The following is a 17,386-nucleotide window of genomic DNA, read 5'->3' on the forward strand; positions in this document are numbered from 1 at the left end:
AAAAAAATGCTAGAAAAGAAAATCAAATAATTACTGAGCTGAAAACTTGTAGGCTATTTTTTAGCTGGGAGCAAACACGTAGTACAGAGACACAGATCTCTCCAAAAGGGTGTTGAATGATGAAAACCCTTGGGGAAGACCTGCTGCACTGCATCATATTTTTAACAAATAGTGTCTAAAAAGTTCAGACTTTTGTGAATGAAATGAGAAAAAAACAAGGAGATAGAAGTATATTTCCTTGGAATTCTATATAATTTATTACCTTTACCTCAGTATATAATAGTTTTCTCTTTATTATCTCTTTCTAAAGAAATAATCAAGAAAATTCTCAAGAGAAAATATGTAGACTTTGTGAAAAAACACAGTAGCTTGAATTCAGTCTAAATTATTTGCTTTATTACTTTGGCAAATTGCCTGACATCTCTGAAGTTCCATTTCCTTAACTGTAGAATATGGACAATAATAAAAATAATTACTACATGTTATGAGGATGTTTTTTGAGTTATGAAAAGCTATATATAAATACATAATTTTTCTTTTTAGACAGTAAGATATCCAGGTCCTATTACACCATTTGAACCAGAAGAAAAATCTGGGAGGCAGAGGAGCTAAATTCCTTACTGAAAGTCACAGAGGAAAAAAGTGCCATAGAAGAGACTGAACTTAGAAATCTGATTCTTAACCTCAAGCTCTTAATCCCCTCACCTACCTCATAATATTTGCTAGCAAATTAAAAGGATGTGAAAAGCTAGCACTGTGCTTAGTATGAAATTAATAACTTAAATCATTCATATGTTTCTAAAAGTTTTATGCTGTAAGGATGAAGAGTGATTTTATTTTAAATAATCAACATACTCTGCTGGCCTTTTTTGACCCTGTTCATGAGTTTCTCTTATGGGTGGGGTGGAGAAAAGTAAAGAGATACAAGAAAAAGAGCAAAAAGAAAGCTGTAAATTGAACTTATATACATAGCAGGATCTGTCCTTAGCACCAAGCCTGCTATTAAACTAAAAAGGTGTACAATGGATGCACATCGATCTTTACTGTCACCTTCTACAAACTATGATTGAGTAATAGACGAGTATTTGCATAGAGAACTATACTCCATCATTGGCGTGTCAACCCACAGTGCTGACTAAGTGAATTGTGTTGCTCACTGATTAACTTGAAATAAAGAGGACAATCATTTCCATCAACATTTATCAAAGCTTTGTGGTTCAGGCTAAATGGTTGGCGCCACAGCTATTTTTGGAGGAAGTTCCCGAAATTCCCATTTATCAGCAGAATTAGTTTCCCAGTTTTTTTTTTCTTTCTCCCAGATTTGGATTCTTGAGTATGTTTTCTGATAACTTCTGCAGAATATTTTTGAGTATGTTTGATAAAAACTTCCTCTTGATATAAAAAATACCTTCATATTTTTACCAAGAACTAAATTATGCCCTTTTGCTTTCCTGATCATTTTATACTAATAAAGTTCTCAAAATAGTTAGCAAAGCATTTGCATGTTGCATTGATTTGAGGGGAACAGGAACAAATAAATGTGACCAAAGCTGATCTGCATATTTGCTAACATCATCTAACAAAAGATAAAACACAGAATACAATTTCAACTATAAAGAAACAATTTTCTTCTTACCTTTTCCAAATACCTTATATACATAGTTTGTATGCCTATTTTGAAAGCAAAAGTAAAGATAATAGTGGGAGATATTTTCAAGATGGAAAGTGGGGGTATGTACATTCTTCACATTAAGAGGTCTGTATTTCAGATAAAACAATATGCCCAATTAGAATCAGAAAGTTGGGAATACTCCAAAATTCAAAGTAGTTTCATAATTAACTAAATTAAATGAGAAATTAACTAAGTTAAAGCCGTGTGCGATATATTTTTGAAATTTTTATTCTTGAATAATTTACTTAAATCTTCCTCCACTTAAGTCCTATGAACAATTCCTTTATTTATAACTGGGAGGTACATCAGCTGAAGTTTGTATTATTTGTGGCTTAGTAGTAAAGAACCCAGAGAAGGCAATGGCAACCCACTCCAGTACTCTTGCCTGGAAAATCCCATGGATGGAGGAGCCTGGTAGGCTGCAGTTCATGGGGTCGCGAAGAGTCGGACATGACTAAGCGACTTCACTTTCACTTTTCACTTTCATGCATTGGAGAAGGAAATGGCAACCCACTCCAGTGTTCTTGCCTGGAGAATCCCAGAGAGGGAGGAGCCTGGTGGGCTGCCGTCTATGGGGTCGCACAGAGTCGGACAAGACTGAAGCGACCTAGCAGCAGCCGCAGCAGCTGTAAAGAACCACCTGCAATGTGGGAGACTGAGGTTCGATCCCTGTGTCAGGAAGATCCCCTGCAGGAGGAAACAGCAACCCATTCCAGTATTTTTGCCTGGAAAATCCTATGGACAGAGGAGCTTTGCAGGCTGCAGTCCATAGAATCACAGAGAGTTGTACATGATCAAACGACTAAGCACGCACACACAAAAAGTAAGATAAAGGATTTTTTTTTTTTAAATCATCTAATGATTAAATCCTTATTCAATTTTCATAAATGCCACATTTCACAATGGGCCTGATAATGGTGGCTTAATGAAGAGGCCTGGTTTATAATGACAGATAAGATCTGCCTGTTAAGATCAGTGACAGCAAACAACTGGAAATGGTGGAAACCACTGAAGGAAAGAGTGCCTCATCTGAAGAGGATAATTACACTCAGGACTTATCAATTGTTGGAAGAATTCAGATTCAGGCTATCCACTGTGGGATAAGCTATCTGAACTTCTCTTATTAGTATGATGCTGTATTAGACTGATCTTAATACAGTTTTAATTATACTAACAGGACTAAACCCCACACTTTAAAAACTCTAATTTACAGTAAACTGACAAACGCCAGCTAAATAGAATAGCACTATATACATATTCTAGCACAGATCAATATTGTGATATACTGTCATTTTTCTTGAATAAGAAAGTCAATATTTCATATTTAATTAAAAACAAGTTTAAAAGTAGATTTAACGAGAGAGCAAAACACAAAATTCACAGCAGAATAATCCCTGTGCTATTGAAAACAAACAAAAAATGTTAACAATTGTGTGTGCTGCCAAAAGTATTTGACATACATTATGTAATCTAAACCTATAAGAACCCCAAGTGATTGGTTCTATTATTATCTCCAATCAATGTATGAGAAAACTAAGGCCCAAGTAAGACAAATGATTTGCCCAAGACTGGAGAGTAGTAAAGTTCTAAACTAGAACTGGCGTGTGTTCCCTCTTTCTTTCCTCTCCCCACCCTCCTGGCCACTTACATCTCTCTTTCCCTCTCTCCAATTTAACACTAACCAATTTGTTCATACTATACACACATACCTGTACCTTGCTTTTACACATGGCAATGAGTTTCATAACTATTTATCAACATATTCAGACCTACCTCACATCTACCTAATATTATAACACTGTTACATGGATGAATCATTACTGACCACTTCTTTAGAGAAGCAGCATAGTTGTAGTTTGGCACACAGCGTCTCGAGTCAGATTCCTGGGGTTTGAATCTAAAGACTGTATTCTGTAAGTCATTACTGCACTCAGTAGTTCAATGACCATGATGTAGGATGGGGTTACTAACAGCAAGTACCTCACAATGTTGTTATGAGAGTCAAATGAATGAATATTTGAAAAGCATACAGAGTCTGATATAAGTAATAATTTATATAAAGATTATAAATAAAAGTATTGAGGAGTGTTTTTCTTATTTCTAAGGTGCTAACACTACAAACAAGGACATTTATCAAAGGATGTAGCATTTCTAATTTTAACATTGTAAAATGATACTCCTGAAAGTATGTCACCTTATATGAGAAGCATTATTAACATTTTTGTCTGGATTAACTTTTAGGTAAAAACAATGAATTCTCACTCTAAATTTTATTGATTTATTTATGAGTGTGGTTGAGGGGCTTTTCAGAAGTTTGTTGACTGTTTGTGAAAAGTGAAAGTCAGTCAGTTGTGTCCAACTCTTTTTGACCTCATGGACTGTAGCCCACCAGCCTCCAAATCCATGGAATTCTCTAGGCCAGAATACTGGAGTGGGTAGCCATTCCCTTTTCCAGGGGATCTTCCCAACCCAGGGATTGAATCCAAGTATCCTGCACTGCAGGTGGATTCTTTACTGTCTGAGCCACCAGAGAAGTCTGTCTACATTTACATAACAAAAATTACCCTATTTATCCATTTCTCACTTTAATAAAAAATATTTATTTATTTTTGGCTGCATTAGGTCTTAGTTGTGGCAGGTGGGCTTCCCTAGCCGTGGCATGGGCTCTCTAGCTGTGACCCGTGCTTATTTACCCCATGGCATATGGGATATTAGTTTCCCAACCAGAGATTGAACCCATGTCCCCTGCACTGAAAGGAGAATTCCTAACCCTTGGAACACAGGAAAGTCCCTATTTCTCACTTTTATAAAGGATTGCTTTTCTTTTCCTTAATGTTCAGCATGAATTTTTTTTTTCAAATTTGTATCTTATTTCCCCAATTTATTCTTTAGATATACTATAATTATGTGTTTTCCATATTGAATTTTTTAAATGTACTCAATTTATAAAATTGCTTATATTGATTCCGAAAAGAATAATTTTGAAACATTTTACTAAAGATTATAAAAATGTATTTCAAGATAATCATAATTATTATACAGCACTATTACTTATAATAAGTATTTTATATTAACAGAACTTAAATGGCCATGCATTTTATTTTAATTTACTGGTTATATATAATCATGGAGAAGGAAATGGCAAACCACTCCAGTATTCTTGCCTTGGAGAATCCCACCGACAGAGAAGCCTATAGTCCATGGCGTCACAAGAGTCGGACATGACTGAGCGACTAAACCTAACCTAACCTATATATAATCAACTAAGTGTAAAAGACAAATATTTCATATACAAGCCCTTAAATATATATGCTTTTAAAAATATATACACTAAGAATTAAAATAAATAAGTTTTCTTTAGTTTCTTTTACTTTTAACCTTGTAGAGATAAAGTAATTATCTTTTAGGGGATCCAAAATTGTGGATGAGATATTTGGATATCAAAGAGTATAACATTTTCTTTTCTCTTCTCTAACATGGTAAAATAATATCACTCAGCTGAAAATCAAATGTATTACAAACAGTTCTGGTCATTTTTCACTTGTCAATGAGCCATTAGACACTGCCTTATTTTATTAGTGTGTGTTGTTGTTATTCTATGATACTTAGATTCCTAATAATTCTTTTTTTTTTGCAGTTGACAGTGTCATCATTTTCTGAAACAAATGATAATTGCAATTCTTTGCCAAAGAGTGTATCATGACCATACCTATCCTTTCTCTTTTGTTAATGTACCCTCCTTTGCACTGTATTACCAGAACACAAGAGAAGAATTATTTTATGTTTATGAAGCATAATTTGAAGGAAAAGAACTACTTGTTGTATATTCAGCACTAATTGAAGCTACAACAAATTCTTTGCATTTAGCATCATATTCCTACTGTTACAAAGGGCAGCATTATGGTAAAACACTGTATTGAAACTATCCATAAAACCAGTCTTAAAATATATAAGATATTATAAAATATCTCAAGATGTGAACAACAATATGGAAGTTCTTTAAAAAACTAAAAATATAGCAACCATATAATCCTCCTATCCCACTCCTGGGGTTACATATATATATATCCAGAAAAAACTGTAACTTGAAAAACATACATGAATCCCAATGTTAATTGCAGCACTGTTTACAACAGCCAAGACATGGAAGCAACCTAAATATTCACTGACAGATGAATGAATAAAGATGTGGTTCATATATACTGTGGAATATTATTCAGCCATTAAAAATGAAATATTGCCATTTGCAGCAACATGGATGAACATAGAAATTGTCATAGTGAGTAAAGTAAATCATAAAGAGAAAGAGAAATATCATATGATATTGCTTATATGCAGAATCTAAAAATGTAATACAAATGAAATTATTTACAAGATAGAAACAGGCTCACAGTCTTAGAGAATGGACTTATGGTTACCAGGAGGAAGGGTGTGCAGGAGGGATAGTTAGGGAGTTTGGGATTGACATGTACATGCTGCTATATTTAAAACTGATAAACAATGAGGACCTACTGTATAGCACAGGGAACTCTGTTTAATATTATTTAACAACTTAAATGGGAGAGAATATGAAAAATAATATGTACATATATATGCATAACTGAATCACTTTGCTGTACACCTGAAACTAACACAACATTGTTAATCAATATAAAAAAACATATATATATATATATAAATGGAAAAATACAGAAATTTACAAAAAAAAATTGTATTGACTAGGTATTTACTATAAGACAGTGTGATGGTTAAGCTTAAGTATCAACTTGGCTAGGCAACAGCACCCAGATATTTTGTCAAACAACAGTCAGGTTGTTGCTGTGAAAGTACTTTTTAAAAGAGATTAACATTCAGATCAGTAGACTGAGTAAAGCAGATTAGTTCTATAATGTGTTTGGGTCTCATCTAGTCAGTTGAAGTCCTTAAGAGAAAAAGACCAAGGTCCCCAGAAGATGGGGAAATTCTGCCTCCAGACTGAGGTTGGACTCAAGCTCAATATCAACCCTTCCCTGGGTCACCAGTCTGCCAGCCTACCCTGCAAATTGTGGAGGGACTCAGAAGGCTCCACAATCACATGGACCTGTTCCTAAAAGTAAATCTTTCTTTACCTCTTTCACTCATTCTGATTCATATTTTCCCCTCCTTTTCTCTTCCTCCCTCTCTTCCTCCCTCCCCACCCCTCTATCTTTTATTGATTCTGTTTCTCTCTAGAATCCTAATACACATAGATGAAATATTTGATTTGTGGTGACATTACAGGTGATAAATTTAGATACAACCCTGGTTCTCTCTCTCTTTTGATTTTCAAGTTTTTAGGGGACAGATGCCTATATAGCTTTCACAAAAGTATTTGTTATAAATGGTCAATAACAGTCAGAAAATAAACAAAAATTTAAAAAGATTATGGAGTATCTCAAGATAATATTTTAATAGCCCAGTATGGCAGATTATGGGGACCTGAATTCAGATAAGAGCAGTAAAAAAGGCAAAAAGAACATCTACTTAGTACCTTAATACTTAGAATATAGACAGAGTCTACCAGATTTTTTATAAACTATAGAGAAGATGAAAAGTATGTGTGTTACAAAACATCCAAGAGGTAGCGACCAATTGAACTTAGGAGAAGGAAAGTATAGGAAGTTAGGATGATTCCATTTCTGACTTAGGAAAGTTCAGGTATGAGAGGAAGATGATGAACACACACACAGATATACAAAGATACGTAAAGGTTTGTGTCTAATCACAAAAAGTAAATCTTTTCTAAAAGATAGATATTTTATCACCAAAATACAGAGATATCTGAAGCCATATGCATTGAAATTTCCTTGGGTAAGAGGAGCATATATGAAGAAGGGCTATGAACAGAAATCCATTTAAATGGTAGACAAAGATCCCACTATATATATTTAAAAAAAAAGATAAACCAGCAAGACATGGAACAAGTTGACTCAAATTTTGAAATAGTACAGGAGACAAAGGAAGGGAAATTATCAGAAGGAATGGAATAATGAACACTGTCAAATACCACAGAGAGATCAATAAAATAAAAGTAAAAAGGTTCTCTGAGGGATGGGCAGTTTTCCAAGTTTTCCAGCAACTTTAGCAAGAATAGTTTTAGCAGAGTGATGAGGACAGAAGCCAAGCTGCAATGGATGTACAGAGACTGAAATGTTATGAGGAAAAACAATAGCAAAGCATACTACTTGTTGAAAAAGCTTGTTTTTAAAGAGAAAGGAATAGATAAGACAGTCACAAAATTTCACAAAAGGTCCTGGACATGTGTGTATAAGTAAAAAGAAGGAACAGCTGGAAAGAAAGAAGTTAAAAAAAAAAAAGTAATAATTGATAAAGCAAGGATTTCTAAGTGATAACACAATTAGAAGGAAAAGCCTTGAACAGAATAGGTTTATCTATCTAATGGAGGCAGGGAAAATTAGGTAAATATGAATATATGAAGAAAAATATATTTGAATAGAGAGAAACTGAAATAATGTGTATCATATAAACAAAAGAAAAAGAATTCCAGAGATAATCTCCTTCTTTTTGACATGTTATGTTGCAGATGTTATTCCACCTCTCATATGCTTCTACACTGTAATTAAAGGCAGATTAATAGCAGGGGCTGAGAGAAAAAAGAAACAGAAATCTAGGACTGTCTTATTTCATAAGACTGAATCCTAAAGAGTCAGAGTAGAGAGACGTTTAAGAAGACAGACAAGGGCCCTGAGGGCAACTTCACAAAATTAACACCAGGTTGGCTTGGGATCCTTTAGCTCTTTTCAAATTCCATTTCCAGCTGAAATGAATAGGTTTTCTCTATCACTATTTCCTTCTGTCTTTTCAATGTCTTCAATATATTCTCATATTAAACTTCCCTAACTGATCTATAACTGACATCTGCTGGGACATTCCTGAATGGATCAGCATTTGATTATTGCATGTTGTTTTTCTTCTTTTTAATGCTTATTGTGTATAACATCAAAATGAAGTGTGGAGTAGATATCTTGAGACAAATAATGCCGGATGCTTGGACACACTTGACTTTGTACAGATCCAAGTTATGAGCTTATCTCTTGATGAGAAGATAAACCTCATTGAAGTAAGACATTATAAAGACATCTGCCTTATAATGAAAAACTGGACATCTTATGTTTAAGAAGGTACAAGAAATATACTGCAATGCTTCATAGTGATGGAACACCAAAGCAATAAAAGATGCTTTAAGTGTACATTTTCTAGTAAAATATTAACAATTATGTCATCTTTCTTTCCCTTTTTTCATCTTTTTTCTCTTTCTTTTCACTTTAGATTTTGACAACTGTCCCAAAGATTTGTAAAAAAAAGCCTGTGTGTTCAAAAGTACCCAAATAATATATGCCATACCAGTCTGACACAACAGACGGACCCCTGACAGAGTTTGGTAACTATCCAAAATGTAATGCCAGTATGCTTTGTGTGTGTGTGCACAGATTCAGAAAATAAATAAAAATTATACAGGACTTTTCATGTCTTTGCACTTTGTTACAGTACTCTATCATCTATAAATTCAGCAATTTAGCAAAAGTAATTTCAAAGTATCAACTTTTTAGATTTAAACTAATAGAAATAAATAAAAAGCTTGTTGATGATAAGCTAAACAAAAACTATTCTATAGTCTTGATATAATCATCAGAATCATATTTCAACATACTGAGTAAAAAAATGTCCTTGAATTGAACCTTGATGATACAGCAAATAAAATGTTAATAATCATTAATATAGAACTTTTTTTTTTTAATTTATTGATTTTAGTTGGGGGCTAATTACTTTACAATATTGTAGTGGTTTTTGCCATACATTGACATGAATCAGCCATGGGTTTACATGTGTTCCCCATCCTGAACCCCCCTCCCACCTCCCTCCCCATCCGATCCCTCTGGGTCATCCCATTGCCCCAGCCCTGAGCATTTGTCTCATGCATCGAACCTGGAATGGTGTTCTATTTCAAGCCATTGAACTGATCAATGAATGACAGAAAAACAAAGAATATTTAAGATGAAATAGGCAAGAATCTAGATTGCATTTTTATGTTAACTATGGATTAATATCAGCATGTTTTAACATATGGTTACACATTAGGTAAAATGTGGAAAAACATAGAAAAATATAAATCTTTAATCAAATATAAAGATTTGTCTTGAATTACCTGGAGTATCTGAGATTTGGCCTTCACATGTGCATTGAATGCTTATAAAGATGATTATATTAATAAAATACTATTTCAAGTAGTACATGTTTACCAAAAGCATCATCTGCTAAGCCCAAACTGAAGATCATTTGATAATAAACACAAATAACACAATTAGTTACCATAAATCAGCTATTTTATTCCTCAGAATTTTTATAAAATTAATAAAAGCAAATACTGAAGATAATTATTTAGTTAGTTGGAAGTCATATTTTACCAAGTTCATAATCATCAAATATCAAGGCTTATCTTTCTTCTGTTTATTCTTTGAAATTACTAGGACATTCTGGGCTTCCCTGGTGGCTGAGAAGGTAGAGTCTGCTTGCAAGGCAGGAGACCTAGATTCTATCCCTGGGTCAGGAAGATCCCCTGGAGAAGAGAATGACAACTCACTCCAGTATTCTTGGTTGGAGAATTCCATGGACAGAGGTGCCTCTTGGGCTACATACAGTCCATGGGTTCCCAAAGAGTCAGACTCAACTGAGAGCCTAACACTTTCACTTTCACACTTCCACATGACCGTTAGGCTCTTTGCCTTTGCAATCTTAACTTTTCTGTGAATCAGAATAAATATGAACTTTGTCCAGTTTTACCAATACTTGAGCCTGTTACAAAGTATTATTTTTCCTTGAGTTACTTTGTAGTTGTTTATCTGTGTAGAGTTTGGTATATATATATATATATATATATATATATATATATATTTTTTTTTTTTTTTTTTGGCTGACCCAAGGCTTATGGAATCCCAACCAGGAATTGAATCCAGGCCTTAGGCAGTGAGAGCATGGAGCCCTACCACTGAACTGCTGGGAATTCCTCATTTTTCTTATTTTTAATTCATAGCAATAAACTCCCTGAGGACAGGGACTCTATTTTGTAAACTCTGATTCAGGCAGTGTTGGCAAATTTAACTAAAAACACAGTTCTACTAATTTTAAGTTCACTCTTTTTAAATGAGTGAATTTTTGACCTTTTGAAATGCCAGTAAACATTTCATTAAGTACTCTTTCTATCTTGGGAACTTCTAGATTGTAATGATGTAGACATAATTAATAACTGAACTATTTCTCTGAAGAAACTTCTAGTAAAGGGAGTATGCCAAAACCAAAAACATACAAGTGAATGTTATTAGTATTGAGATAAACATATAAAATATGCTATGGAAGAACAGAGGCGGAACTGCCTCGGTTTCTTGCAGGACCGAGGTAGACTCACTTGAGGCAATCACTCCTACCCTGAGAGTTGAAGGATGAATAGGACCACACCAAATGTACCAGATAGTGTGAATAAGGGAGAAGTTCATGTCAGATTATAGAAATGTGACAGGACACAGATGGCTCAAGCTACCTTGAAGTATACAGACTTAAATAATAATTTGAAGTCAGATGGATTACGTGTCCATGACATGCTTAAGTGTTTATAGAGTTTAGTTCTTAGATTTACTGTTTGTTCCACCTCACCACTTGCAGAAAATTGTTGTCCAAACAGTAATTCTGTAGGATTATAACTATAACTAGGATAAAAGGTTCTGAGATCTAATATACATGATGGAATAGACCTCTATAATATTAGTAAATACTCCCTTTCCCCTAACATACATACATCATACACATTCTTACTTCCTGAGGGTCTTTTTGTGTCATTTGACTACTTGTACGTGAAAATGTCTGTTAAGCCTATCCTTTTTATACGTAATGAAAACGTGATCCATGAAAGATGGACAGCAGCAAGTACGAGGAAATAAGCAGTGTTTTAGAGAAAGAAGTTTATTGCCACTTGGGGGAGCTAGATGAGGAAGAGAAGTAGGTAAGGAACTTAAATAAAGAATCAGCAACCTTTCCGCTGGAACCACCATCTTCCAGTAATTAGCCAAAATGATCAACACAAAGGGAAAGAAGAGGGGCCCCTGCTACATGTTCTCTAGGCCTTTTAGAAAACATGACGTTGTTCCTTTGGCCACATACATGCCAATCTACAAGAAAGATGATACTGTAGATATCAAGGGAATGCATGCCATGTCTGCTAAGTTGCTTCAGTCGTGTTTGAATCTTTGGGACCCTATAGACTGAAGCTCGCCAGGCTCCTCTGTCCATGGGATTGTCCAGGTAAGAATACTGGAGTGGGTTGCCATGCCCTCCTCCAGGGAATCTTCTAGATTCAGGGACTGAACCCACATCTCTTGTGTCTCCTGCATTGGCAGGCAAGTTCTTTACCACTAGTACCAACTGGGAAGCTGTACTGTCCAAAAGGAGTGCTCCACAAATGTTATCATGGCAAAACTGGGAGAGTCTACAATGTTACCCAGCATACTGTTGTCATTTTTGTAAACAAACAAGGACAAGATTCTTGCTAAGAGAATTAATGTTGGTATCGAGCATATTAAGCACTGTAAGTGACAAGATAGCTTCCTGAAACATGTGAAGGAAAAATGATAAGAAAAAGAAGGAAGCCAAAGACAAAGGGACTTGGGTTCATCTGAAGCACCAGCCTGCTCCACCCAGAGAAGCACATTTAATGAGAATCAATGGAAAGGAGACTGAACTATTGGAGCTCATCTCCAATGAATTCATAACATGGCGGGTGTAAAGAAAACAAAGACCTGGATTATAAAAAAAAGAAAAAATAAAAATAAAGGAAGAATCACCAAAAGAAAAGAGAGCAATCAGGTCCACAAATGGCACAGGGCCACAAAGGATAAAATAAGTAGTTAACATTAATAAACACTTTGAGATACATATAGAAAATTTCCAAATGAAAAACAGCAAACAAGCAGTTATATATACATTGAGACTAACATTTTAAAGATGATTAAAGAGACAGACGGTGACTGCAGCCATGAAATTAAAAGACACTTGCTCCTTGGAAGAAAAGCTATGACCAACCTAGACAACATATTAAAAAGCAGAGACATTACTTTACCAACAAAGGTCCATCTAGTCAAAGCTATGGTTTTTCTAGCAGTCATGTATGGATGTAAGAGTTGGACCATAAAGAAAACTAAGTGTTGAAGAATTGATGCTTTTGAACTATGGTGTTGGAGAAGACTCTTGAGAGTCCCTTGGACTGCAAGGAGATCCAACCAGTCCATCCTAAAGGAAATCAGCCCTGAATGTTCATTGGAAGGACTGATGCTAAAGCTGAAACTCCAATATTTTGGCCACTTGATGTGAAGAGCTGACTCACTGGAAAAGACCCTGATGCTGGGAAAGACTGAAGGCAGGAGGAGAAGTGGAAAACAGAGTATGAGATGGTTGGATGGCATCACCGACTTGATGGACCTGAGTTTGAGCAAGCTCTGGGAGTTGGTGATGGACAGGGAATCCTAGCGTGCTACAGTCCATGGGGTCGCAAAGAGTCGGACATGACTGAGTGACTGAATTGAACTGAAAGAGACAAAAAGAGTAGGTTCTTTATAAAAATACTTATTTATTTTCTGACAACTTGATTCTTATAAATTCCTTCAATGCATAATCTAGCGTAAGACTCTGTAATTCAATGGCCTAATTTACATCTTAATCTAAATATGTGAAGAGAAACTACTGAACTAAGTTGAGACTAAAGTTTAAAGATCTTTTGATCTAATGAATACTTTCTGTGGGATTGTAGGCTATAGAGCTGGTTGGTACGGTGTCACAGGCAATTTTCCAGAAACACATATAAACTGAAATACTTTCTAGTCTGAGGTTTGGCTATATTTATATCACCACTGCCCTTTCTGCAAAACATGCCATCTGCCATTCTGCAGTCACGTAAAAGCTCTGGAAAGGTTTTAGCATCATCAAAGCAAAGCCAAGAGGCTGCTTATAAAATGTGTTATCTTTTGATCTCTGTTTTTTGAATAGTTCTGTCACCATTTTTTTTCTCTGCTTATCTGAACTTTTGAAACAAGAAGAAGATTTTACTCACGTTTCAGCATGTGATGCAGATTGCTAATTATGAACTGGGAATCTCTAACTACACATGTGCTCAGCAATTTACACAAGTTGTTAGAGACTACAGCTATAACCTACTTCATCTATTAAAGCACATGACATATGATCAAAAAGGAAAAAATAACATAAACCAAATACAACTACTAAGATAAAGAATCTTAAGCAGCTATCTTCAGTGTGTATAATCTGAACTCTTTAATACATCTGGCTTCCATGCCAGCTAAGGGAACAAACACCTGCATGTCTATATTCATATTATACATTCAAAAATAAAACTCCAATAAAAAGGAGCATATTTTCCTACTGTGTAATCTAAGTTTCCCTTACCTGAGTATTTGTACTAGTCTTAGAGACAGACTCATTGAGTTTCAACGGTGAAAAATAAATGAGATGAACATCTCTCTTTGGTGTGCAATGTAATTTGGTTCTGCTGTTTGGACTTTTAGAACTAGTTTTGAAAGTAAGGACTCCAGGTATAAAACACAGCTTTTAGAAGTTATAATTGGTAAACAAGAGATTTCTTCATTATGGTGTCACTGAGCCTGATGTCATTAAGTGATTTTAGTCTTCTTTAGTTCATTTTAGTGCTTCTGATATGAAACTTATGTCTCTTCATCTTAAATGATAGCTTTACAGCTACGCTGGTCATGCATGTGTTCAGATGCCAGGAAAATACAGAGCAATGAGTGAAGAAATGTCCACTCTGCCATAATAAGCACTCAGTAATCTACATAATGAATATATTCTGCTGAAGTTAAAGGTTTATAGCACAGTATAAAGTTTGGATTTATTAATGAAAACCAAAAGGATAAAGGAAATTCATTAACAATTTTATCATTTCTTTCTAGATGAAAAATTCTGCTATTCTCCAATATCACTTTTTCCTTCCATTCAAGGAGGAATTCACTCTGAGCCATGTACTTTTTCCCCATTAACCACAGAATTAGAACCAGGCTTTCTTCTAATGTGGTTTCTACCAACTGATTGGAATTTGGACATGGTTTAAAACTCATTTTCTATCTTTATTCTGCATGGTAGAATTTGCCAACAAAGGTCCATCTAGTCAAAGCTATGGTTTTTCCAGTAGTCATGTATGGATGTTGAGTGTTGGATGTAAATAAAGCTGAGCACTGAAGAATTGCTGCTTTTGAACTGTGGTGTTGGAGAAGACTCTTGAGAGTCCCCTGGGCTGCAAAGAGATCCAACCAGTCCATCCTAAAGGAGATCAGTCCTGGGTGTTCATTGGAAAGACTGATGCTGAAGCTGAAACTCCAAAACTTTGGCCACCTGATACGAAAAGCTGACTTATTTGAAAATACCCTGATGCTGGGAAAGGTTGAAGGAAGGAGGAGAAAGGGATGACAGAGGATGAGATGGTTGGATGGCATCACCAACTTGACAGACATGAGTTTGAGCAAGCTCTGGGAGCTGGTGATGGACAGGGAAGCCTGGCGTTCTGCAGTCCATGGGGTCACAAAGAGTTAGACACAACTGAGCGACTGAACTGACTGGCTGAGAAATAACCAACTTAAAACTATAGCTTCTATTTAAAGCTAGCCTGTGAAAAATTAGAAAATAAAGTTGATAGCAATTCCTGATTTTTTCCTGCTCTTTACTATATAGATCTACTTTTAGCATAGTTTATCTTAAAATTTCATCCCTCTTGCCTTGTATACTACTACTTGGACACCTTTTACCACTTCCTTTTTTAGCTGGTAATCATCATGTTGGGAGCTTCCCTGGTGGCTCAGCAGTAAAGAATCCGAATGCCAATACAGGAGACACAGGTTTGATCCTTCAGTTAGGAAGATCCCTTGGAGAAGGAAATGGCAACCCTTTCCAGTATTCTTGCTTGGGAAATCCTATGGACAGAGACAGGAGCCCCGAGGACTCCTGGAGGAGTCCTTGGAGTCACCAAGAGTTGGTAAGGACTTAGCAACTATAACAACAAAAATCTTCATGTCAAATGCAAGATTGTTTAGGGAAGTGGATACTTTAAAGTCAGCATATTATACTTTAAAGTCAGGACAGCATTTTATGAAAATGTGTGCTCTCAGGTCACTGTCTCCAGACTTTGATTTAGTAGATTGGGTTCCACAGTAAGATGTAAAGATGGAATATGTATGCAAGAAAGATAGGTAGTAATGCCCTTGGGTACGACAACTGTAAGAAAGGGAAAGAAGCAGGACGGGCAGGGGGAGTAACTAAGTGGATGCATTGTGGCTGGTATTACTCCTCAAAGTTATCCCCAAATGAAGCATGGGGCTTTGGCCCACAAAGACTGTGGATGACACTTTCCTCAGGAAGGGGCATGACTTAAGGTGAAGCAACACCTTTGGCTGAGAGCAATTCTCAGAGCTTCTAACCCTCTCCATTGTTGTGTCTCTCAGCCAGCAACCATGATTATTTCCTCTGTTGGAACTGTAACACCTAAGAATCCCATATACCTCAAGCCAGGATATGAATTGTTAACTTTGTTTCAGATCTCTTAAGATTTGTCAGGGTAAATGAGGCTACATGGTACATTTCCTGATGACTTGAGCATAGGGAACTAACTGTCTAGAGCTGTTTCCCTCAGCTGGAGACAATGGTTTCTGAAGCTTTCAGAACAACTTAAAATGTTATCCCAGGCCTTCAGCAATCATATATAACTAAAAGTAATTTTTAAAATGCATATAACAAAAGAAAGAAAACTATTTTCATCTTAGATAATAAAAACAAATGATTTGGAGTCAAAGAAATATTTTCAAATGGCTAAGCCAGTATATTTGTTCATTCATTTACTATTTATTGGGTACATATTATATGTGAAATGTGTTACTAGGCTCTAAGGACACAACATTGACAGAACAAGTGTATGAACAAACTCTTCACTGGGTTTATTTTCTAGGGGTATATATATTATTTAAATATCTTGAAGCTTAGTTTCCTCACCTAGAAGAAAGGATTCTTGCTTTGCAACATTAACATAAGCGATTATGTGTAAAATACTCAGCTTCTTTTGGAGACATTTTTGGTCATATGTAGTAAAATAATCATAGAGAAGTCGATTCTTCCATAGAGGAATGGGGTATCCAAGGTTAAAGTATATATATCTTTATAGAGGTACATTTAAAAAATATATATATATATATTTTTTATAATTTCCTCTACTATTCCAGGAAGCATGGATAGGATTTGGGAAAGCTGATCTTGCTCAGGGACTAAAGGGAGAGAGGACATGTTTATTTAAAAGGGTCTTTTTTTTTTTTTTTTAAACCCCCTCAGCTTATGGGTCTCACATACCAGCTGATCTCCTCTTTGCAGAACTGGTAAATTTTTGAAGTATAGAAGATAGCTTGCAACTGTGGGTGAGAGTTCTCAAAGGTATTAAAGACACTCAAGCTGCTAACAGAGTGAAAGCAAGACATTGAAAATGATTCAGATCTCGGGCCTCAGGTTTTAAAAGTGAGAAGTGAAGACTAGATCTTGAGCATGATAAAAGATTAAGAGTTAGAACATTTGTTTTCTTTAGGAATAGATTTTTTATTTAGCTAAATAATTTTCTTTATTTCT

At 35.4% G+C, this 17,386-nt stretch overlaps 1 long non-coding RNA gene and 1 pseudogene across 1 annotated transcript in view; one reads left to right on the forward strand and one right to left on the reverse strand.

Moving 5' to 3' along the window:
• Positions 1 to 17,386, reverse strand: part of LOC145527827 (uncharacterized) — a 237,979-nt gene that overhangs the window by 76,175 nt on the left and 144,418 nt on the right. The window lies entirely within an intron of this gene.
• On the forward strand, positions 11,563 to 12,485 carry LOC145526358 (large ribosomal subunit protein eL21 pseudogene; annotated as a pseudogene).

Source organism: Giraffa tippelskirchi, chromosome 11 (assembly GCF_054371585.1).
Source record: "Giraffa tippelskirchi isolate mGirTip1 chromosome 11, T2T-mGirTip1v1.2.pri, whole genome shotgun sequence".
NCBI lineage: Eukaryota > Metazoa > Chordata > Mammalia > Artiodactyla > Giraffidae > Giraffa > Giraffa tippelskirchi.